The following is a 23,725-nucleotide window of genomic DNA, read 5'->3' on the forward strand; positions in this document are numbered from 1 at the left end:
GCTGACAAGGTAAAGGAGAGTGAAATGTGGTGTTGGGTTTGCATGTGGCAGAAAGATGCAAATTGAAAAATCCTTGAAGCTTTGATTTCCTTCTGATTTCTAAGCCTGGAGGTAGTTTGGAACATTGAAGGATTAAGGCATTAAATGCCTAATTGAGGCCCCATACGTAACATATAAATGGGGAAGATTAATGAGCTGCTGCTAATTGGCAATCGCAATATTATACTTCAGCAGGGGAGAAGCAGCAAAGGTTCTCTCTGTCCCTTGCATTTTCCGTGGGACGATGGGGCGCAGTGTAGAATGCTTCCCATAATTATTGACCTTGCTTTTTCAGGAGTTTTCGGGGCCATCAGACAGAAGAGGACACAATTCCGATTCCTTTGCATTCATTAAAAAGTCTTCAAGTGCACACTGAAGCGTACTTTTTCCACTTTTTTCTCTTGCATTTCTTTTATTCCTCCAACATGGCTAATATGGAAATATGTTTTGCATGGCTTCACACGTATAATTGATATCATATTGCTTTTGATCTCAGTGGATCGGGGAGGGGCAGGAGGGAAGGAGAGAATTTGGAAGTCACCATTTAAAAAAATGAATATTACAAAAAAAAAACCAATCAATAGCTGTAGTTACCATTTCACTCTTCGTATCAATATGACAAGAAGGAGAAGACACAGAAAGGCAGAAAAGTGGTGTGGCAAAAAGAACCCCGACCTGCCATCAGGAGCCACAGTTCTGCCACTGTCAAACTGGTTGGTATTGGGCACATCACTCGCCCTCCCTGAAATTTGGCTTCCTCCTTTTCCAAATGAGTGTCTCCCCTGTAATGATCGTCAGGGGGTTACTGTACGGAACAAACGGCATAACGGTGTGAGTGTTCTCCAAACTTACGGCATCGTTATTTTCGGTGTTCTTGGTTTTTTTCTTTCTTCCTATTTCCCTTTTTTCTGTTGGGTTTGTGGGAGAGAAATAGACAAACACAGGCATGTGTGTAAGTAGAGCTATCAATATCACTGTTGGCAGAGACTGATTTCTCTGGCTACACAGCATATGTTTTATGAAACTCTATCGCTCTCCCTCTATAAATATATACATATGTTTGCACACACTCTATACAGGCACGGTATATTATTTGCTTTCTGGAATTCACCAAAGAAAAAGCGGATGGAATTTTTGACCCGGCACTCGTTTCTGCCTGTTGACATCTTTGTCCGGCTTTAGCTACATTTCAGGTAGCTCAGACTGGATCATCTCTACCGGGAAGCCTGACCTTTCCCCACCAACATCCCAGAAGGAACTTCTCTCATCCGCCTAAGATCTAGACCAACAGTTAACTTAATGGGGGGAAGGTAAAAAACCCTTACCTTCTGCCTAAGAATTAAAATTAAGTATCAGTTCCAAGAGTGATCAGGGCTCAGCAATTGGGGTTAAGAGACTTGCCCAGGGTCACACCACTGGGAAGTGTCTGAAGCTACTGATCCCCACCCCCACCCCCACTCCATGCCTGGCTCTCTGTCCACTGAGCGACCCAGCTGCCCCTTAATGTGATGTTTGTGAATAGCCTAAAATGTAGGTAACTTTGAGCAGAACCATGACAAGGGTAAGTGGCTTACTAGCCTTAGGCACACAAAGCAGAGGAATTCAGGAAAATAACAAAATAACAAATATACAAACAAAAAAATAAAAACAAATTAATAAAAAATAAATAATATATCGATACTCCTAGTATCCCATGACATGCCATTAGGGAAAAGAGCAGGCTTTTATATTTTCAAATTCAAAATTAGCACAATTGCCAGAGTATTTTTGCTTAAGGATATTTAACTCCAGTGACTTCCTAATATCTTTTGGGCAAAATATAAACTCCTTTATTGAGTTTTTAAAATACTCTTACTTTCCATCTTGAAATCCATACTATGTATTGGTGCTAAGGCAGAAGAGCAATAAGAGCCAGGCAATGGGGGTTAAGTGACTTGCCCAGGGTCACACAGTTAGGAAGTGTCTGAGGACACATTTGAACCCAGGACCCTCCCATCTCTAGGCCTGGCTCTCAATCCACTGAACCACTATGCTTCCCCCCTCCTTGGAGCTTTTAAAGCTCTATCCAACCAAGATTTATCTTTTCAGACTCATTGGACAACATTCCACCTCCCACAGTCTATAGTCCAGTCATATTGACTTTTTCTCTGTTTCTTCCTAACTCCTTGCCATTGTGCTGTCCATTCCTGTCTCTTTCCTTACTTTGGTCTCAAAGAGTCACTATCTTCCTTTTAAATGTATCTTGAGCTCCATCTTAAGCATGAGGACTTCCCTTATCTCCCAACTGGTCATGCTCTTGCCTCCAACCTACCTTGTATGGACATACATACATACATACATACATACATACATACATACATATGTATTTGTGTTCATTAAACTTATATTATTATTATATATTTTGTTTACCTTTTTTCATATCCACATAATAAATCCCATCCACAAGTGTCCTCTATATTTTTATATGATCTTGCTTTTTTCCCCCTTTAGAATCTAAGTTCCTCATGAGGAGGTTTTATTTCAGCCTATGCATTTTTATTTCCAACCTTGGCACATAGTAGGTATTTAATCAATACTTGGTTGATTATTGTGTAGGGGATAAAATTAATATAGTTTGACTAAATATAAGAGAATGTGGTTGCTGATATTATAACTCAAGTCAAGATGACTTTTTATTTATTGGCTTTATTTATAAAATAGAGCAAAAGAGGAAAATAGAGAAATGTGAAAGGGGGCAGAGTAAGCAGTCTAAATGTTTCTCTGGTGCCTGGCTCAACTCAGGCTGGGCTAATTATCCCTCTACCAGAGGGCTATTTAGCCTTAGGCCCCAGTAGTGAATAACCACAAGGCCTCCTCTAGAAACTAATCTCTCCAGAAACCAGGAAAGGAGTCAGCTTTTCACTCACCCACTGTAGTCCAAAGGGGAAGATCCAAGAGCTGTCTTACCAAATGCTAGAGTCCCAGGTCCACCCTGAAGAAGGTCCTCCACCAGCCTCCAGAGCCTTGAAAGAGCCTGAAGACCTTGTGACAGGAAGTTTTGACCTCTTTTAAAGACCTTTATTTATATCACTTCCTGTTTCTTCCTCCACTTTAGGGGACCAATTGTAATCTTTAAATTTACTTAGGACTGCCCAAGGGGGGAGTCAGTTGCTTCTAAAGGTTCAAACCTCTTTACTAAGTAGTGTGTGGACTTCTCCTGGCTAAGTATGGATGTATTTGCTTTTTACAATTAAATTTAAAAGTAGGCAAGGGGAGAGTTAATCCCATCTTCACAATTAGATTCTGAGCTTCTTTGTCACCTTGTTCCCCATTCTTCTACTAAAACAGTGGGAGCAGAGGGAAGCCACATGACTGAGAATTAGATCATCTTTCAAATCTCTTGAAATTCTTCCATCATCCATTTCTTCCATTCCTAGTATTCCAATCTATCAACAAGTATTTATTAAACATCCACTATGTGCCAGGTACTGTAGCAAACAGTGGGCATATAAAGAAAGGCAAAAACAGTGCCAGAAGAAGCAATGAGCAAGCTGAGGGAAAAAAAATTTGGAAAGAACTATACAAGATAATGAACAATGAAATGAGTAGGACCAGGAGAACATTCTACACAGCCATGGGATTAATGCTAGAAGAATAAACTGAGAATGCTACCTCTGGAAAGCAAGCCAAAAAGAGCAACATGAAAGATGTAATTGATATGTACATGTTGGTCTCCCAGATGATTCCTTCTGTGATGTGGAGAGGGTGGGGAGAGACTGGAACATTTGTGGATGGGATTTATTATGTAGAGCTGAAGACAAGAAAGTGAAACATATAGTAGATTTGTGATTTCATTTGTGTACAATCTTCTTTTTCTTTGTATAATGGAAATACTTGTTTTTATTAAAATCTAGAATTTTTTAAAAAAGGAAGGCAAAACTATTCCCTGTTCTCTAGGAGCTTGCATTCTCATGGAATTAGGGGAAACCATATGTACCTGAATACCGATATACAAGATACATACGGAGTAGGTACCAGGTGATCTAAGAGGGAGAAGCACTAGAAATTCCAATTTATAAAGGGATACAAAAGGATGCTTACTGGTTCTTATATCCTGTAAAGTCATTACTCCACAGGTCAGTGTGAGTCAATATTGGTGAAAACCAATCCTGTGACTGGCTGTAGCAGGGTGAGGAGGTGTTTTCTTTTTCTTTTTCTTTTAAATTTAACTTTGAAATTTTTTTCAATTGCATCTAGAAATGATGTTTAACAATGGTTTTCTGACATTTTGCAATGCAGATTCTCCCCCCTCCTGCTCTCCCTGAGGCATTAAATAGTCAGATATAGGTTATACCAGCGCTTTCATGCGACACATATTTCCATATTCCTCATGCCGTGACAGAAGACACATATCACACTTACAATAAAAAACTCATGAAGGAAACAAAGTGAAAGATGGCGTGCTTTGATCTGCAGTCAGATTCCAACGGTTCTGTCTTTGGCTGTGGCTAGCATTTTTTATCATGAATCCCTTGGGGTTATCTTGAAGCCTTGTTTTACTGATAATAGTTTAGTCCTTCACAGTTGATCATCCTAGAGTATTTCTGTTACTGAATACAGTGTTCTCCCAATTCTGCTTACTTCACTTTGCGTGAGATTTATTTTTAACATATATTGAATTATTTCTATATTGGCATTTTGAATTGGAGGCTCACATCAGTTCTTTGACCTTTGTACATATCCCTTTGTTCTTAGGAATGCCACTGCCCCCTCCTGCATTGCCCCCCATCTTGGAAAATAGAAAAGAGAGATAATGAAGTCCATCTTGTCCAGTAAATAAGAGCCATTTAGACGAGGAGTTATCGCTGATTACAGAACATTTACCACGGAACTGCCCACCCAGGGGGGAGGGTTAGAGTTTTGATGGGCCACCTCCCCATTGGCTATTTACCAATTAGAGATGTCTTGGGACATTCAAGAGTGTGACAAGGAAATCACTTAAAGACTGATATATATTAATTTAAGGTCGCCAAGGAATTCAGCTATGCAATTCCTAAATGAAAACTCAAGTCAGCCGTCAACCTTTTATGGAGTTTAATTACAAACAGGAGGAAGAAAGGTATTAGAGATAGAGAGAGAGAGGGAGAGAGAAAGGGGAGAGAAGGGAATAGGGCTTAAATACCCCTTCTGTTTAGGCTGGGCCAAAAGGCCCAAGCCCTTAGATAGCTGGGGCAAAGAAAGGAGATCAGTCCCTATTACTCACGTGACCAAAATGGAGAAACAGTCTCAGAGGCCCCCACCTTCAGCTTCCTTCAGAGCAAGCTTCTCAGAGCACAACCTCTCCAACCAACCACCTCTAGTCCTCAGACCCAGCTATCTTTAAGGAAACCATCCAAGTTCCCTCCCCTCAGTTCTCACATCTACCAATCACTGTCCATGTCTTCCCTGTGCCAATGGTGGCTCTACCTTAACCCAGGACCACCCAGAGGTCTGTGGCTTTGCACATGTCTGTTGAAGGTCATATTCTCAAATAATTAAATCTTGATCCTTTGCTACAGCCCTTCCTAAATCCTGTTACCCTGAATAGGGTGGAGATTGGAATAATTAAATTTTGATCTATGCTGCAGCCCTTTCCATTGTCAGCAAAAGGTTTCTGTCCTAAAGTAATCTTAAGAAGGGAGGAAGAGGAACCTCCCTTGTCAATGGGATTCACATTCCAATAGAGTTCCCACTATCAGTATGAAATTTTCCAAGTATGAAATTTCCCAATGGTGAAATTTCCAACATTTATAAGTCTAAGAAATTTTAAGGTTTACAAGAGAGGGGCTGAATAATGAGCTCCCAAATTGTATTTATAGGCCTGTTTGAGGGTATTTGGGGTGGGTCTTTGACTATTGAGAGGATGATAGATTATTAATTTGTTAGTTACTGCCAGCCTAATCAATGTATTGGTTTTCTCACCAAAAGGTACTCTCTCAAAATTTTTAATTGTCCCATTAGATAGTGGGACACATATTGCCGTCTCCTGTTATTTCCTTCATTTTTAGAATAATAAGAACCAGTAAATGTACAAGCTGATGATTAAGTCAGAAAAACATTTCCAAATGAACCCACCTACTCCTATTGGACTATTTGCCTTTTGGTCCACTAGGGTTATCTGCTCATCCAGAGAAGTTTTCTGCTACTAGAAACTGGGAACAGAAGAGAATTTAAACAATACTCCTAGACTATAGGCATTGCCCCTTTGTCTATGTGTTGGGCAAGTGCTACAAAAAAATCATTCTCACTTACATTCAATCTTATACTAAAAGGACTGCAGGGTAGGTTGTTTTATTTTTAAACACTTACCTTCCATCTTGGAATCAATAGTGTGTATTGGCTCCAAGGCAAAAGAGTGGTAAGGGCTAGGCAATGGGGGTCAAGTGACTTGCCCAGGGTCACACAGCTGGAAGTGTCTGAGGCCATATTTGAACCCAGGACCTCCCATCTCTAGGTCTGGCTCTTAATCCACTGAGCTACCCAGCTGCCCCCTTGCAATGTAGGTTTTAGAAAATCCAGCCCCTATGATCTTTCTTTGAGCCTTCTTCTAGACTGAATGGCTAAGGAAGGAATTGAAAGTGCCTACTATGTGTCAGGCATTGTGCTGCTAAGTGCTTTGCAATTATTATCTCATTTGATCTTCACAACAACCCTGGGAGATCGGTGTTTATTGTTTCCATTTTACAGGTTAAGAGACTTGTCCAGGGTCACAGAGCTAGGGTCTAAAGCTGACTTTCATTGAAGTCTTCCTAACTCAGTGTCAACCTAGCTGTCGCTATCTAGAATAGAGCACTAGGCTTGGGTCCAAGAATCTGGATATTAATTTCTACCTTAGTGACCTTGGATTTAGCCTATGACTCTCACTAGGACTTTTTACACAAATGTAAAATGAAGGGGTTGGTTTGGATTATAACTCGATTTTCTTTCTGTTATGAGATCCCTTTGGCACTCTGATGAGACCTTTAGATCTTGCTCAGAATAGTATTTTTAAATATATGAAAAACGTAATCACGGGAAAATTTTTCAATAAAAATTAAAATAAATAAAATAAAATATATGAAACACATAGGATCAGAAAGGAAATCAATCATTTTAAGATATAATTATGATAATCTTAAAAAAACAATTTCATGGACCACAGATTAAAAATTGCTGCCCTAGATGTAGTTGGGGTCCTTTCCAACCGCAAATATGTGATACCAAAAGCTGTGTAAAAATAAGTCATTTTGTCAGGACCATACAGGATTAATGCCAGGAGTGCCAGAACAGTTTAATATAGAAAAACTATCCACAGAATTGAGTATATCAATACCAAAAATCACATGATTATACCAATAGACACAGAAAAAGCCTTCGACAAAATACAACACTCATTCCTGTTAAAAACACTGGAAAATGTAGGAATAATGGTCTTTTCCCTTAAAATGATACCACTTAAATAAAACCACTAACAATTAAATAAACACCATTAAATAAAACCATTAGCAAGTATTATTTGTAATTGGGATAAACTAGGAGCTTTCCCAATAAGATTAGGAGTGTAACAAGGATGCCCATTATCACCTGTTATTTAATATTGTATTTGAAATGCTAGGAATAGCAATAAGGGAAGAAAAAGAAATTGAAGGAGCCAGAATAGGCAAAGAGGTAATAAAACTATTTCTTTTTTGCAAATGATTTGATAGTATATGTGGAAAATGCTAGATATCCCACTAAAAAAGTTAATTGAGACTATTGACAATTTTAACAGAGTAGCTGGATGTAAAATAAACCCACATAAATCATCACCACTTTTATTTATAGCTAACAAAGTCCTACAAGAAAAGATAGAGATAGATAGATACTCCATTTAAAATAACCACAGACAGAACAAAATACCTGGGAGTATACCTGCCAAAACAAATCCAAGAACTACACAAATATAAGTATAAAACATTTTTTACACAAAGAAATTTAGATTTAAATAATTGGGGAAATTTTAATTGCTTATGACTAGTCAGAACCAATATAATTTAAAAGACAATCCCATTTCAACTAATCTATTTATTCAATGCCATCCCAATTAAATGATAAAAAAAATCACTTATAGAACTAGAAAAAAAATAACTAATTCATTTGGAAGAACAAAGTATCAATGATATCAAATGAATTCATTTTTTTTTAATGTAAAGGTCTAGAAGTACCATCTTTTAAACTGTATTATAAAGCAATAATTATCAAAACTTTGTGGCACTGGCCAAGAAATAAAAAGGGATATCAGTGGAACAGAACAGGCATATAACAAACTAACAAAAGATTATAGCAACCTTGTATTTGATAAATGTATCCAAGTTTTGAAGATAAGAATTAACTATTGGTGAAAACTGCTGAGATAATTGGAAAGTAGTTTGGCAGAAACTAGGTATAGACCAATATCTTACACCATTCACCAAGATAAGATTAAAATGGATACATGACATACACATAAAAGGAGATATGGCAAGTAAATTAGAACAGTGAACACATTACCTATCCATAAATCTGATAGGCAATGTGTCAATTTAAACAAGAGACAGGAGAACATTGCAAGATGTAAAATGGATATTTTGATTACATTAAATTTTAAGATTTCTGTATGTAGCCAAGACAAGAAGGACCAGAAAATTGGGGGAAAATTTTTCTAGACAGTTTCTCAGAGATCTCATATATAAAATATGTAGGACTTGTCAAAGGTACAGAAATAAGAGCCATCTCCCAATCGATAAAGGGGCAAAAGATATGAACAGACTGTTTTTTGATAGAGAAATTAAAGCCACATATGGGTATATTAAAATGTACTCTCAATCACTACTGATTAGAGAAATGCAAATCAAAACAATTCTGAGATATCATCTCACACCTATCATACTGGCTAAAATGATAAAAGGGCAAAAAGACAAATGTTAGAGGTAATGTGGAAAAATTGATACACTGTTGGTGGATCTGCAAACTAATCCAACCATTTTGGAGAGGAATTTGGAATTATGACCAGAAAGTGATGAAGTTACCCTTGGACCTAGGACATTCAGATAAAGAAACTTCCTCTACCAAAGCCAATCAATACCTTTCTGCAAGTTACAATCTCATAGAATTGCCTAGGGTATTCAAAGGTGAAGTGAAATTAAAAACAAAAAGTCATCCTTAGTATTTGATCAAAAATCAGCAGACTTTTGTTAAACACCTGAAATGTGCCTGGTGCTGGGTAAAGTCACCGGGAGTACAAAGACATGAAAGAAATAGCCACATTTTCAAGAGGCATCCATTTTCTAGGGAGAAATTTCATATGCTACAATAGAAATATAGAAGAATAATATGCAGTGTTCAGGAAGGACTAGCACCTCTGGTCATCCACCTTTGGTGGGCCCCCTTTTACCCAACTCTCACCTGTGGCTCCAAAAAGCTGTAGCATAGCTATTGGTAACCAAGAGTCCTCAAACTTGTTTTCTAGCCCAAGCAAGTGAAGACTCCTGCCCCCCAGGAATGGACATAGAAGAACAATTTGTTCCAGTGGCCATGAAGGTGACTAAAGCTGGTACCATGGAGTGCTTAGAGCTTGGTCAGATATTGAAGTGCCAACCTGGGCCATCACCAGTTCTTCTGACTTTTGTTTTATTACTGGACTTCAATGACTTGAAGAGACAGAGATAGAGACAGACAGACAGAAAAAGAGACAGACAGACAGAGACAGAGAGGAAGAGGAAGGAAAAGACAGATAGACAGACAGACAGACCAGGAAATTTTCTGAAGTTGGATTGGATGTGCAAAATAAATTTAAGGAAATTTAGAGAAGTACTGCTATCTGGGGCATCAGGGAAGGGTTCATGCACATGAGGTGGGGTGGGAGGCTTGAACTGAATTTTAACAGAAATTTGGAATCCTACGAAGTAACCACAGAAGTAGGGGACATCCCTGTATGCATATAGCTTGGACTAAATGGCCTATCTTCTCTAATGAGAATAGCATTTAGAAGTTGTCTAATCAAAGGTCTCAGGGATTGGGGTGACAGAGCATCAGGCCAGTAGTCAGGAAAACCTGAGTTCAAATCCAGCCTCAGACACTTACTAGATGTGTGTGATCCTGGGCAAGTTATTTAATCTGACTCAGGTCCTTCATCTGTCAAATGAGTGGGAGAAGCAAATGGCAAACCACCATCTTTGCCAAGAAAACCCCAAATGGGGACACAAAGAGTTGGACACAACTGAAACGACTGAGCAAAAAATAACCACAAAATGTTGGTAACTCGGAATGCTGTCTGCCTCTAATTCAGAATATTTTCCTTATACTTCATCACCAGGGTTGGGCAGTTATTTAGTCTTATCAATTGGTGAACAAATGCCTGTGTAAAGAACCCAGCACATCATATCCCAAAGGAATCTTAGAGACTATCTAGTCTAATGCATTTTATAGATGAGAAAACTGAGATCTAGGAAGGAAAAGTGGGGGTAGCTGGGTGATGCAATGAGTAGAGCTCTAAACCTGGAGTCAAGGAGACCTGAATTCAAATCCAGTCTCAGTTACATGACCCTGGACAAGTCACTGGATTTCTGTTTGACTCAATCTCTTCATCTGTAAAATGACAATTATAGCAGCACCACGGTTGGATTGAGGATCAATAAAGCACTTAGCACAGTGCCACATAGCAGGAACTATAAAACTGTTAAGTGCTCATCATTATCATTATTATTACTATTAAAAGTGACTTACCCAAGAACACAGTGATAATAAGTAAAGTCAGAATTTGAACCAAGCTCCATGAATTCCAAATTCTGTTTTGTTTTTTTTCTGTGGTACTTGCACAATTATTTGACATCCAAAGCTGTGTCAGGCTACGTATGCTGGAAAACTATATGTGGATCCTCTTCAAAACTGGGAACTGTTTCCTCTTTCCAAGAATGAAAAAAAAATGGAAATGTTCTGCCCTGTTGCTCTGTGTCGACAGAAAATTATCACAACTTGATCAGGAATTATCTTGAGCCATTTGGGACTGAGGAAAGTTTGACAACGTGGATGGAAATCTGCTCTTTTGGGAACGTTCATCTGAAGGAATGTCGACAAGCAGCCGATTACTTGGATGTTTTCCCCAAACCATACTTTTTGGAAATGTCCCTTGTGGTCCAGATGGTACCATGCCTGGGATTCTCCCAGGAGTCTCGGGACCCTCGACTATTGCTCCAAATGCCATGAAACTGACAGAAGTGGTTGTGTTAAGATAACATCAGAGTGTGCCAGCCATTCATTTCTCATTAACAAGCCTATCATTTCAAACCCTCTTTGGCGTACTGCCAGCAGGGAAAACACTAATCTTGATTATGTACTGCTCTCGCCAGCCAAGAGCAGAAGACAGCCAATGTAATCTAACACACTGAGCTCAACACTGCGAGCTAAGAAATCTCCTCTCTAAACCTCGTCTTGCCATTGAGTGAGCCAGGTTTTCCCAGAGGCAAAGCTGCCCTCTTAGAGAATAAATTGAGCTCCCCTGGAAGCTGCTGGGACTCTTTCACACCAGAAAATATCACTTCCTACTTCTGCCTGAAGAAGAGCCCCAGTACCAAAAGACTGGGAGAGACTTCGAGAAGCACCCAGTTTCACTCACATCTGAGACCAAGAATACCTCCTATGTATAATCTAGGTTTCCAAGACCCCCACCCAGACAGGAAGCATCAAGTCAACATTCTCTCCACCAATTAAGAATCTCCTGGGAGCAGCTGGGTGACTCAGTGGATTGAGAGCCAGGTTTAGAGATGGGAGGACCTGGGTTCAAATCTGACCCCAGACACTTCCCAGCTGTGTGACCCTGGGCAAGTCACTTAACCCCCATTGCCTGGCCCTTACCACTCTTCTGCCTTAACCAATTCCAAGATGGAAGGTGAGAGTTTAAAAACAATATGCATTATAGTGAACCCCATTATTTAATAAGAATTTCTTATACAAACATACGTAGGCACTTTATGATCTTTTTTAGGTTTATCAGAGCTGCCAGCATCATTATTCTTGTATTGGGGTCATTATTCATAACTAAATAGTGTTAATGAAACAAAGAGAAGCACCACTCTGATGGGGAAAGGGTTTGTTACAAGCAAGAACTCCAGACAAAGACCGATGCAAGAATTAATGTTGGGCTCAAAACAGTGTAGCACCCGACACTAACACTTCTCAGAAAGAGAATGAGCATGACTGCCCAAATTGCTGAAAGACTTTATCCAACTTGGGAAGATGGTATGAATTTAGTGAATAATAAAGTTTTTAAATTTGTATTTAATAAATTGTTTAATTATATTGTTATATAATAATTAAATTATTTATGTGCTTTTCTACATTTATTTTTTTGATTGCCAATCATGCATCCCTAAATTTGAACATGTCAAGTTCATGTAAAATGAGGTCTTCTTGTATGTAGATTATCCCAAGAATCCTTCCAAGTAGTCATGGGGCCTTTTTTTGTGCCTCTTAAATAAACTTGCTGCATTAATAATGCATTAATAACAATATAGTTACCCTGCTAGACCTATGAAGAAACTCTTGCCAGATCTTGCAACTGGCCTTGCCCACGAAGGAAAAATAATGTGGAGCCACACAGAGACTCCTGAACTCTGACCGATGAAATGCCTAATCATGACTTCAGAAGACTGATGGCAAAGCATTGTCTCTGCCTCAGAGCAGAGTAATGGTGGATTAGAGGGGTGGAGTGAGGCTTAAGCACGGTCAGTTTGTAGATTTATTTTGCTCAAGTGTACTTATGTATTAAAAAGGAAAGGAATGGAAGAAAGGAAAGACAAGAAAAGGAAGAGAAAGCAAGGATCCTAAAGAAGGGAAGATAAGAGAAAGAAGAGAAAGCAAAGGAAGGAGAAAGGAAGTTAAAGTAAGAAAGGAAAGAAGGAAGGAAGGACTGGAGGGAGGGAGAGAGAGGAAGGGAAGGAAAGGAGAGGAGGAAGTAAGGAAAGGTAAAGGAGGAGGAAGGAAGAAAGAGAAGGAAAGAGAAAAGGAAAGGAGGAAGAAAAAAGGAGAGAAAAGGGAAGGGAAGGAAGAAAGAAGGGAAAGAAATAAAAGAGAAGGAAATGAAGGAAAGAGAAGGAAAGGAAATGGAAGAAAGGAAAGAAAGAGAAGGAAGGAGGGAAAATCAAAAAACAATCCCTGTCTTCAAGGAGCTCTCTCACTATTTTGGAAGGCAAGAGATATTATATACAAGAAGAAATTACAAGGCAACATACGAGAAATGTAGGATAGAGCAGTGGTTTCCAATCTGTTAGCAATGACCCCCTGCACAAACCAAATGGTTATTGCAAAAGTTCTGCAAATCCAGATGCACATCAAGCATTGTCATTTTGATCTCTAACTCCAACAAAATATGAAGTGTGGCTCAATGTGATAAATAAGCATCCATGCCTTTTGTGGATAAAACAAATCATTTTGTTGTTAGTCATGTCTGACTCTTTGTGATCCCCATCTGGGGTTTTCTTGACAAAGATAATGGAGTTGTCTCCCATTTCCTTCCCCAGCTCCTACAGATGAGGAAACTGAGGCAAAGAGGGTTAAATGACTTGCTCAGTATCATCCAGCCATTCTGAGGTCAAATTTTAACTCATATTTGTCTTAATGTGGAAGAAATTACTCATTGGAGCTCCCAATGCCAATGGAATCACAAGTTCAGTTCCTATCCCTATCCTAATATACATACGTGCAAAATCTATTATTTGTTTTAGGGCAGCTAGGTGGGGCAATGGATAGAGTGCCAGGTCTGGAGAGGAGAAGGCTTGACTCAGATGCTTCTTAGCTATGTGGCCCTGGTAAAGTCACTTAACTAACCCCCATTGCCTTAGCCCTTATTGCTGTTCTGTACTTAGTATTGATTCTAAAACAGAAGGTGAGGACTTGTTTTTTTTTTTAAGAGGTCCTCATAATCAAAAAGGTTAGGCTCCCTGGTGTAGCCTGTCGCATGGGTGCTAAGAGAAGAGCAAAGGCAGGGAAAGAGGCATTTTCATCCCTTCTCTGCTTTTAGGACAGGCTAACCAGCATCCTTTGATTCTCCAGCCCTCTCCTCAAGGACAAAAAGTGCAGTATTGACTTTCCTAAGCCATATTTGTCATCGATGAGATTTAGCTAATCTAATGTCCTAAGAGAGTTGCTCTACTCTGGATTTTGCCAAAGACTAAAGCATCATTACTGTAGTTAAGTGTATTAGGAATGTGTTGAATTGCTTCCATGAGGATGTCTTGAAACATTTCCACAGCTGAGCTTATTGTAAATGTTCCCAGAAGGAAATTTTGTTTCTCATCCTTATTTCTTCGGGATCCCTTGAGAAATTCGGGATCCCTTGTTCATTGCTGAAATACATTTTGTTTAATGCCCTTGGCATCTGTCACTGGTGGTTTACCCAGCAAAGAAGAGAGCCAGAATGTCTTTCTACTGAGGAAAGAGGGCAGAAGAAACAGAGAAGGAAATGAAGATGTATATAGAAAAGAGAGAAGGCTCCTTTCGGTTATATTATGTCCACACTTCCTTTCCCTCAGAAATACAGAACGCTACCAAGATCTTCTCTTTGAATAGTTGAGAAAGTTTTAAAGCAAAAAATCAAAAAGCTAAAGAACTCAATAAAAAGCAGACCAGGAAAGAGAAATTGAGACAGGAAATCCACTTGGAGAAAAATGAGGAGTAGCAGGAGAGGTTGAAAACAATGAGAGAATATAGAATATTCCTGGGATGGCAAAGAATTGGAAACCGAGGAGGTGTTCGCTAATTAGGAAATGGCTGAACAAGTTGTGCTATATGAATATGATGGAATGCTAATGTGCTATAAGAAATGATGAAGGGGATAGTTTCAGAGAAACCTGGAAAGATTTGAATGAACCGATGCAGAGGGAAGTAAGTAAAATCGTATACAATAATAGAAAAATTGTAAAGACAAACAAGTCTGAAGGACTTAGGGACTCTTAGCAGCCCAATGGCCACCCACAATTCCAGAGAGATAAGCTCCCACCTCCTAGGAACTCAGAGTACAGCCTGAATTTCTTTTCTGACAAGTCCAATGTGGGAATTTGACTATACATGTTTAATAACAGAGGTTTTACTTCTCTTGCTTTCTCAATGGAGAGGAATGAAGATATGGGAGAGGGAGAGGAGGATCTTTATTTGGAAATTAAATTTAAAAAGAAAATATGGGGAAATATAGCATCATACATCATCCTCTGGTAAAAAGACCTGGTAACTGATTAATGGACTCATCTCAGGAATCATTCCAAGTCTGGACAGCCCTGGTAACTGAACACTATGACATCTTCCCCCCCACCAAATCTTTTTTTTTTAATCAAGCTAAGCATCAATAGTTCTTCTAGTCATTCCTCATGTATTATGCTTTTTAGTCCACATTTCATATTTGTATGATCAATGACTTGCACAAATTAGGATCTGGCTTTATTGGCCATAATGCTGAGTAGGGTTCATCTCTTACTTCAGAGAAGTGAATTCTGCAAAGGGAATATTCTTGTCCCTCCAAAACCTTTTTCTTTTTATGTCCGGTGCCTGTGTGTTCCTTGTACTACTGATGTACTGTCATCAAATAGACTAGGTTGTTTTTGTTGCTATTTTTAATTGGACCTGTGATTCACTGGCACCAGAAACTCCCAGGGAGGAAACTCCTTTTACCAGAGAGGAGATACCTACATTAAAGCACAAATTGAATGAATGAATGAATGGACCCAAAAAATATTCATTGATGTAGAACACTTTAGTTCTCTAGTGGAGGACCAGAGTACTCTTTGACCCTTTGACAGTGAACCTTTTTATTAATGACTTGTATGAAAGCCTAGATGGCATGCTCATCATATATGGAAATGACACAAAGACAGAAGAGATACTATATAATGGGTGGCAAGGTCAGGCTCTAAAATATCTTGGTGTGGGCAGCTGGGTGGCCTAAAGATGGGAGATCTTGGGTTCAGATGTGGCCTTTAGACACTTCCTAGCCATGTGACCTTGGACAATTCACTTAACCCCCATTATCTAGTCCTGACTGCTCTTCTGCTTTGGAACCAATGCACAATATTAATTCTAAGACAGAAAGTAAGGGCGATTAAGAAAATAAAAATAAAAATATCTTGGCAGACTGCCACAATGAGATTAATTAAATAAGATGTAATTTAATAGGAATATATGGAAAGTGGTTATGAAATTTTGAAATTGAATAAAATAGGCCACATAAGAATGAAATTGGAGAAATGTGATTAGGTGAAAGTTTGTATGGAAAAGCTTAGTGATATAAATGAACTACAAGACCAACATGAGTCAAAAGTATGGCATGGCAGCCAAAAAATCTAATGTGATCCTAGGCTACATCAGTAGATGCATGGTGTCCAGAACAAGGCAGGTGATCATCCTCTTGGACTTCACCCTGGTCAGACCATAACTGAAGTGTAATATTTAATTCTTGAAGCTACCACGGAACTCTCTCTTTAAAAATCTTAAGCATTTTTCCCAGTATCCTAATCTGAATCCTTTAGACACAAACTGAATGATTATCAGTCTTAAAGCAATGTCCTGGACTGAAATCTTTTTTTACATCATTTTAATAAAAAGCCCAATGAATTTGGAATCCCTCTATCTGTATCCCAAGTCCCTCTTTCTTGATCAGCCTAGGAAGGACTAGGTAAATCCCTGAAGTTATTAGGATGAAGGTCAGAAAAAGAGAAGGAAGGAGTCTTTGATTACCTCCGTCCATGGAAGTATTTCTGGAGTTCGTTCACCTTTGAACAAGTGAAAAAGGAGAATTGTTAGAGCAGAGGTTCTTACCCTAGGATCTGTGAATCTTTAAAAAAAATGTCGATAACCGTATTTCAACTTAATTTCTGTAATTTTTTAAATTCTGTAATGCATTTATAAAACATTCTTCTACTAAGCAGTCCATTCACCAGATGGACAACTGGGACCATGACATAAAAAACGTTAAGAAGTCCTGACTTAGAGTGGACCAAGAAAGACCAAGTGGTTTTAAGAAATGGAGTATCGAGATCAAGTGGACAATTTGTTACTATTTTTTGAATTGTGCTCATTATTTGCAAAATTATAAATTGTAATTCCAAAATGGCTTATGTTAGAGGCATTTTTTGAAAGCATAGAAGAACTCAGTTGATCTTTTTCAGTCATAATAAATGTCAAGAATTAGTTTAGTCTAAATTAATAAAAATTGGCTCTGACAGACTTGTCCCTAAAACACAAGGTCTAGAAATGATATTTTAGGAAGGATTCTGACACATCTACAAGCATGACTAAAGAAAGGCAGCCAGGATTGGGAAAAGACTTGAAACCGTGTCATCAGGTCATTTGTTGAAGGAATTGGGACCTTTTAGTTTGGAGAAGAGACAGTCTAGAGGTGTTATGACAACTGCCTTCAAGTACTTGAAAAATGTTGGCAGAGCTGTGGAGAAAGAGACACACTATTAGACTACTGGTAGACTTGTGAATGGGTATGACTCGTTGGAAGGCAATATGCGAACATCTGACAAAAGCTTTGTCCTTTGTCCCATTTATTCTAACACTTAAGACTATACCTGAAAGGTGTTAAAGGGAGAGGGCCTGTATGTTCACACATATTTAACAGTTGCTTTATTTGTAAGAGAAAAAACTGGAAACAACCCACTAATCCAATGATTAGGTGGATAACAATACTTCATGGCATCATGAAATGTAAGAAATGAAAAAGAATATAAATATATAAGCATTTATATTCAAGGCATACTTATATATTTATATTCTTCATATATATAAATATATATTATTTAATTTTTATTTTTTATTATTAATGTTTATTTAATTTATTAAAATATATAAATATAAATTATATATTAAAATAAATATATAAAATGAATATAAAGAAATATAGCTAGAAATAAGAAGTAATGAAGAGCAAAAAAAGAAAAAATCAGAGTAATCAACACATCAATTTTGCCTATGCAAAAAAAAAACAAAAACCAAGAGCAACACAATAAAAAATATATACAAGAAAAATCAGCAGGAGGAACAGAAGAAAACAAGATTTTCTTTTTATGATTTTAGTAAAATTGCTATGTCCTTTCCTCAACAAATTATAAACTGGATATTCTATCTATGACCTTGTTTTTAGAATTATCACTACTTGAATATTTCTTAATTATGTTGTTTGTTCTGGTAGAATATAAACTCATTGAGAGTGGGGACTGCTTTATTTTTGTGTTGTATTGGGAGTACCTTGGACAATGCCTTGCATGTTAGGTACTTAATAATTGTACCTTCTGTCTTAGAATCAATACTGTCTGTTGGTTCCAAGGCAGAATGATAGTAAGGGCTAGGCAATGAGGGTTAAGTGACTTGCCCAGGGTCACTCAGCTAGGAGGTGCCTAGGGCCAAATTTGAACCCCTGACCTCCTGTCTCTAGACCTGACTCTCAATCCACTGAGCCACCTAACTGCCCCCTGTTGAACTTGTTGCAGTTGTTCAGTCTTGTCCCACTCTTTGTGACTCCATTACCATGGCTATCCATGGAATTTTCTTGGCAAGGATACTCCAGTAGTTTGCCATTTCCTTCTTTAGTGGATTTAGTAGATCCTTTTGCCAGACAATCAATGGTTAAGTGACTTACTCAGGGTGCCACAGTAGGAAGTATCTGAGGCTGAATTTGGACTCCGGTCTTCCTGACTCCAAGTCCAGCACCCAGATGCCTCCAAATTTAGTGCAATTGAAATTCTAATTTTAGAATGAAAGGAAAGAATTGGGGAGGAAAAGGAAGGGAAGGGAGAGAGGAGAGGAAGGAAGGGACAGGAACATCTGTTTGGTTGTCCCACCAGATCTTCTCTCAAATGAGAAAATATTTGTAAAGTGCTTAGCATCATGCCTGGCATAGAAAAGGCGCTTAACGAATGATGGCTTCCTTCTTCCTAGGACATCCTTGATAAAGGAAGCTGGGCTGTGCAGTTAAAATGGGAGAAGCAAGATGAGTGCTGGGAAGAGCACTAGTCTTAGACTCAGAATTAGGAAGGCAACATGGCACAGACAACTGAAGTCAGAAGACTGGGTTCAAATCCAGCCTCAGACACTTTGTAGCTGTGGCTAATTACTGGGGAAATGATTGAACCTCTGCTAAACTCTTAAATGGAGATAATAATGGCTCCTCCCTCTCAGGGTCATTGTAAAGATCCAATGAAATATATTTTTTTAAACCGCTTAGAACAGTGCCTGGCACATAGTAGGTGCTATAAGGAAATATAATGATGACGATGATGCCTTTGATACTTATCCGTGTGACCTTGGGCAAGTCTCCTAACCTCCCTGGACCTGTAGTTTCCCATCTAGAAAATGACATGGTTCCACTAGAGAGAGCCTGAGATCCTTTTGGCAGCTCTAACCCTGTGATGGTCCCATGTGGTCCTTAGGTGGGACCCTGCCTAGCTAAAGGATCCTGACTAAATCACTTAACTGCTCTAAGATGTCTGTTTCTCCCATTGTGCTTTGTAGAATGTGAGTTTTTCTTCTTGCCGTGGCAGGGGTGTCATCTAGTGGCAAAATAAATTAACAGCAATTACACAAAGAATCCATTATGTTTGGATCTCAGAGCCTACGTTGATGAAATAGCATTTTTAAAAAGAACAATAAAGAAATAATAATATACCAGAAAAAGAGAGAACTCCTGATTTACCAAACTATTCCATTGAAATGAAATAGAAACTATAGGAGAAACACACACACACTTGCTGCAATCATTCTCCAAACCAAGGAGGATGGTTAGCACCAATGGTCATCCTTACTATCTAGTCCAACCCTCTCATGTTACAGATGAAGAAACCGAGTCACACAGACAAGAATCATTCAAAATGGATTTAGAGCAGAGGTCCTCTGAATAAAGTCGATACTTTCACCATTGGAATATTTGGACTTCATCATATGGACTTATGAACATCTAAAGGTGAGTTTAACTACTTTTGCATTACTCACTGAGCCTATTCTAATTTCCTTTAATTTGGGGGGTCCCCATCCTTCTATTCATGGGTGTTTACATGTCATTAAGTTTGTGTTGGCATCAGATTTTTTTTAAAAAAATCTTAATTTTGATGAATAACTTTGAAAAACCTCCTTCATTTTCTATTTCCCCTGCCACCCCTGGCCAGTGAGCCATCCATTGTAGCCAAAGAGAAAATGAATTGATAAAACTAGCCAACACCCCAAACAAGTCTAACAGGATGTGCTGTGTTCCACACCTTCCCCTGTAAAAGAGGGAGAGAGCGAATTGTCTCATCTCTACATCAGGGCATTATAATTACACAGCTTTCTGTTTCAAAGGGGTTTTGTTATGGTTCTTTCCAGTTACCAGTGTACATAGTCCTTTCCTGTTCAGTTCTTCCATTCTTCCATATGTGAACAACTTTCCTGTTTGGGTGCTAATGTCTCTTGTGAATTCTTTGTTTCCAAGTAATATTCAATTATACACATGTACCATTATTTGTTTAGACATTTCTCCGCTGATGAATATCTAGTGTTCAGTTCTTTAGTGTCACAAAAAGTTCTGCAATGACTGTTTTGGTTTGTATGGGACATTTCTTTTGGTTGTTGTTTTTTTTTTCCACCTCCTTGGGATAGATGCCCAGTAGTGGGCTTTCTGGGTCAATGGGTATGGAAATTTTAATCACTTTCTTAGCATAATTGTGAATCACCTTCTAGAATGATTGGCCCAATTCTTAGCTCCATCAACAAAGAATGGATGGACTGATCTTTTCGTATTACCTCTGATGTTGATTAGTCCCGTTTTTTGTCATCTTTGTCAAATTGCTGGGTGTGAGGAGAAATCTAAGAATTGTCTTATTGTTAATGATTTGGGACTCTCTTTAAAATTCTTTTGAGACATTTTGACCATTTATCCATTGGAAAATGAATAGCGAGGGGTGAGTCCCCATACAGGCACACTCAGGAATGCTAGCATTCTATTTTATATGTAGTCAATTCTACAAGTTCCCACTAAGGCTAGACCACTCCCACCCACATCCCATCCTAGGTGTACAATCTTGAGACTCTAGGTGGTACTTTGGCCATACTTTCCATTTTCTTATATGGAATATTAAAAAAGACATTTTTAATGTGCCAAAGGTTAAAATTTAATGATGTTAATTATTTTATTGTTTTATCAAGGATTTTTTTTATGTTTTGTCTTTATTTTATTTTAGTAAATTTCCACATAAGTTTTCCAAAGTTATGTGATTCGTGTTGTCAGCTCCTAGAGACAACAAACAATTCAATCTGTGGTATTCTGATATTATCATGCAAATCATGCTTTTATATTATTCATTCTTGTAAGGGAATAATCATATAAAACCCAAACCCCAAAACATAAACCCAAACAAACTAAAATAAAAAATCACATTTCCACCTGCATTTCTACTCCCACAGTTCTTTCTCTGGAGGGAAGAGTATTCTTTCTCATAAGTCCCTCAGAATTGTCCTAGATCATTGTATTGCTGAGAGTAGCAAAGTCTATCACATTTGATCATCCAACAAGGCAGTTTCTGTGTACAACATCCTCCGGGTTCTGTTTATTTCACTTCATATCAGTCCATGTCAGTCTTTCCAGCTCTTTCTGAAATCCTCCTGTTCATCATTCCTTATAGCACAATAGTATTCCATCACCATCACATACCATAATTAATTAAGGATATTTTAAAGTGAAACTGGCATTAATTCTTTTTCTGCAAGTGGATAGCAGTGAAATATCGAGTGATTACTGGTTCAGGTTAGTGTCACTGCCTTGGTTCATGCTAAGATGCCAGAAGTTTGACCTGCTCTTGTTTTTGTACCATCAGTGCAAATGTCAACACGGTTATTTCGGGATAAATCTCAAGATTGAAAAAAAAGTTGGCACATTCCAACACCACCTGTGTTTGTTGTCAAGCATCCACATATAAGATTTTTCTTTGATGACTAACCAGGGCTGATACTCAATAAATACAACAAAACCAACAAGTCTTATCCATTTGTAAGGCAAAAGTACAATTCTACCAATGAGATATTAACTTGGTTTTCATGTTTACAGCTAAAGCTTTAAGAGGTCATGTGTACTTGTGAAAGAGTGAGAGTGAAAAAAGACAAATGTCATTTTAGGATCATTAGGAAACTATTTTTGATCTCAAAAGACCCCTAAAAGCATTTTTGAGACCTCAGATCATACTTTAAAAATCACAGGGCTAGTAAGTTCTTTGTGGTGGCAAAAAATTAGAAAATGAGGGGATGCCCTTCAATTGGGGGAATGGCTGAACAAATTGTGGTATATGTTGGTGATGGAATACTATTGTGCTAAAAGGAATAATAAAGTAGAGGAATTCCATGGAGACTGGAACGATCTCCAGGAAGTGATGCAGAGTGAGAGGAGCAGAATCAGAACATTGTACACAGAGACTGATACACTGTGGCACAATCTAATGTAATGGATTCCTTTACTAGCAGCAATGCAATGACCCAGGACATTTCTGAGGGACTTATGAGAAAGAACACTATCCACATCCAAAGGAAGAACCGTGGGAGTAGAAACACAGAAGAAAAACAACTGCTTGATCACATGGGTCGATGAGTATATGATTGGGGATGTAGACTTTAAACGATCATCCTAGTGCAAACACCAACAACATGGAAATAGGTTCTGATCAAGGACACATGTAACACCCAGTGGAATTGTGTGTCAGCTACAGGGGTTGGGGAGGGCAGGGAAAGAACATGAAGTGGAAAAATAGTCTAAATTAATTAATTAAATAAAAAATTTCAATTAAAAAAATCACAGGGCTAGACCACAGGATGTTTAAACGGTACATAGTGTATAATAATAACCACTGTTAATAGAACATTTATAAGGCACTTTAAGGTTTGTTAAGCTCTTTACAAGTGTTTTCTCACTTGATCCTTGCAATAACCCTGTGATATAGATGCTGGTATTATTTCTTTTGCAGATCAAGAACTGAGGCTGAAAGAGGTCAAAACACTTGCTTAGGGTCACACAGCTAGTATCTAAGGTAGGATTATAACTCAGGTCTTCTGGATTCTGAATCTATTGTATTGTCTAGCACAGACTATGTGGGACCTTAAATGACATTGCAGAGAGTTTGCATTTTCCCCCCTAGGCACCTGATAATCCTTGGAGTTTTTTGAGTCCAGAAGTCAATATGCTTAGATTGTGCTTGAGGAAGATTCTGGCAGTTGTGTGAAGGTAGAATCAGCAGACCAGAGTGAAGATGAATGTTTAAACAGGGTGTGTGTGGGTGTGTGCGTGTGATGCAAGTTAAGAGGATGAATGTGAGAAGTATTTGTTGTTGAGTCACTTCAGCTGTGTCTGACTCTTTGTGACACCATTTCTGGTTTTCTTGGCAAAGACACTCGAGTGGTTTGCCATTTTGGGCTCTAGCTTATTTCATAGATGAGCAAACTGAGGCAAATAGGATTAAGTGACTTGCCCACAAGGTCATGCAACTAGTAAGTATCTGAGGTCAGATTTGAACTCAACTCTTCCTGACTCCAGGCTCAGCACTCTGTCCATTGTGCCATTGGGCTGCCCAATGAGAAGTATTATGGAGACAGAATTAATGGCACTTGGCAACTGGTTGGATATGGGAGTAGGAGGGGAATTAGAAAGAATCAGAGGTGATTCTGAGGC

At 38.4% G+C, this 23,725-nt stretch overlaps 1 long non-coding RNA gene across 1 annotated transcript; it reads right to left on the reverse strand.

Moving 5' to 3' along the window:
• Positions 1-624: 624 nt before the first annotated feature.
• Positions 625-23,344, reverse strand: LOC107649582 (uncharacterized). The gene is made up of 2 exons (XR_008913734.1): positions 23,200-23,344; positions 625-947 (listed from the first exon to the last, which is right to left on the reverse strand). It is a non-coding gene; the product is annotated as an uncharacterized LOC107649582 (long non-coding RNA).
• Positions 23,345-23,725: the final 381 nt, after the last annotated feature.

The sequence above is a fragment of the Monodelphis domestica genome, chromosome 7 (genome assembly GCF_027887165.1).
Source record: "Monodelphis domestica isolate mMonDom1 chromosome 7, mMonDom1.pri, whole genome shotgun sequence".
Lineage (NCBI taxonomy): Eukaryota > Metazoa > Chordata > Mammalia > Didelphimorphia > Didelphidae > Monodelphis > Monodelphis domestica.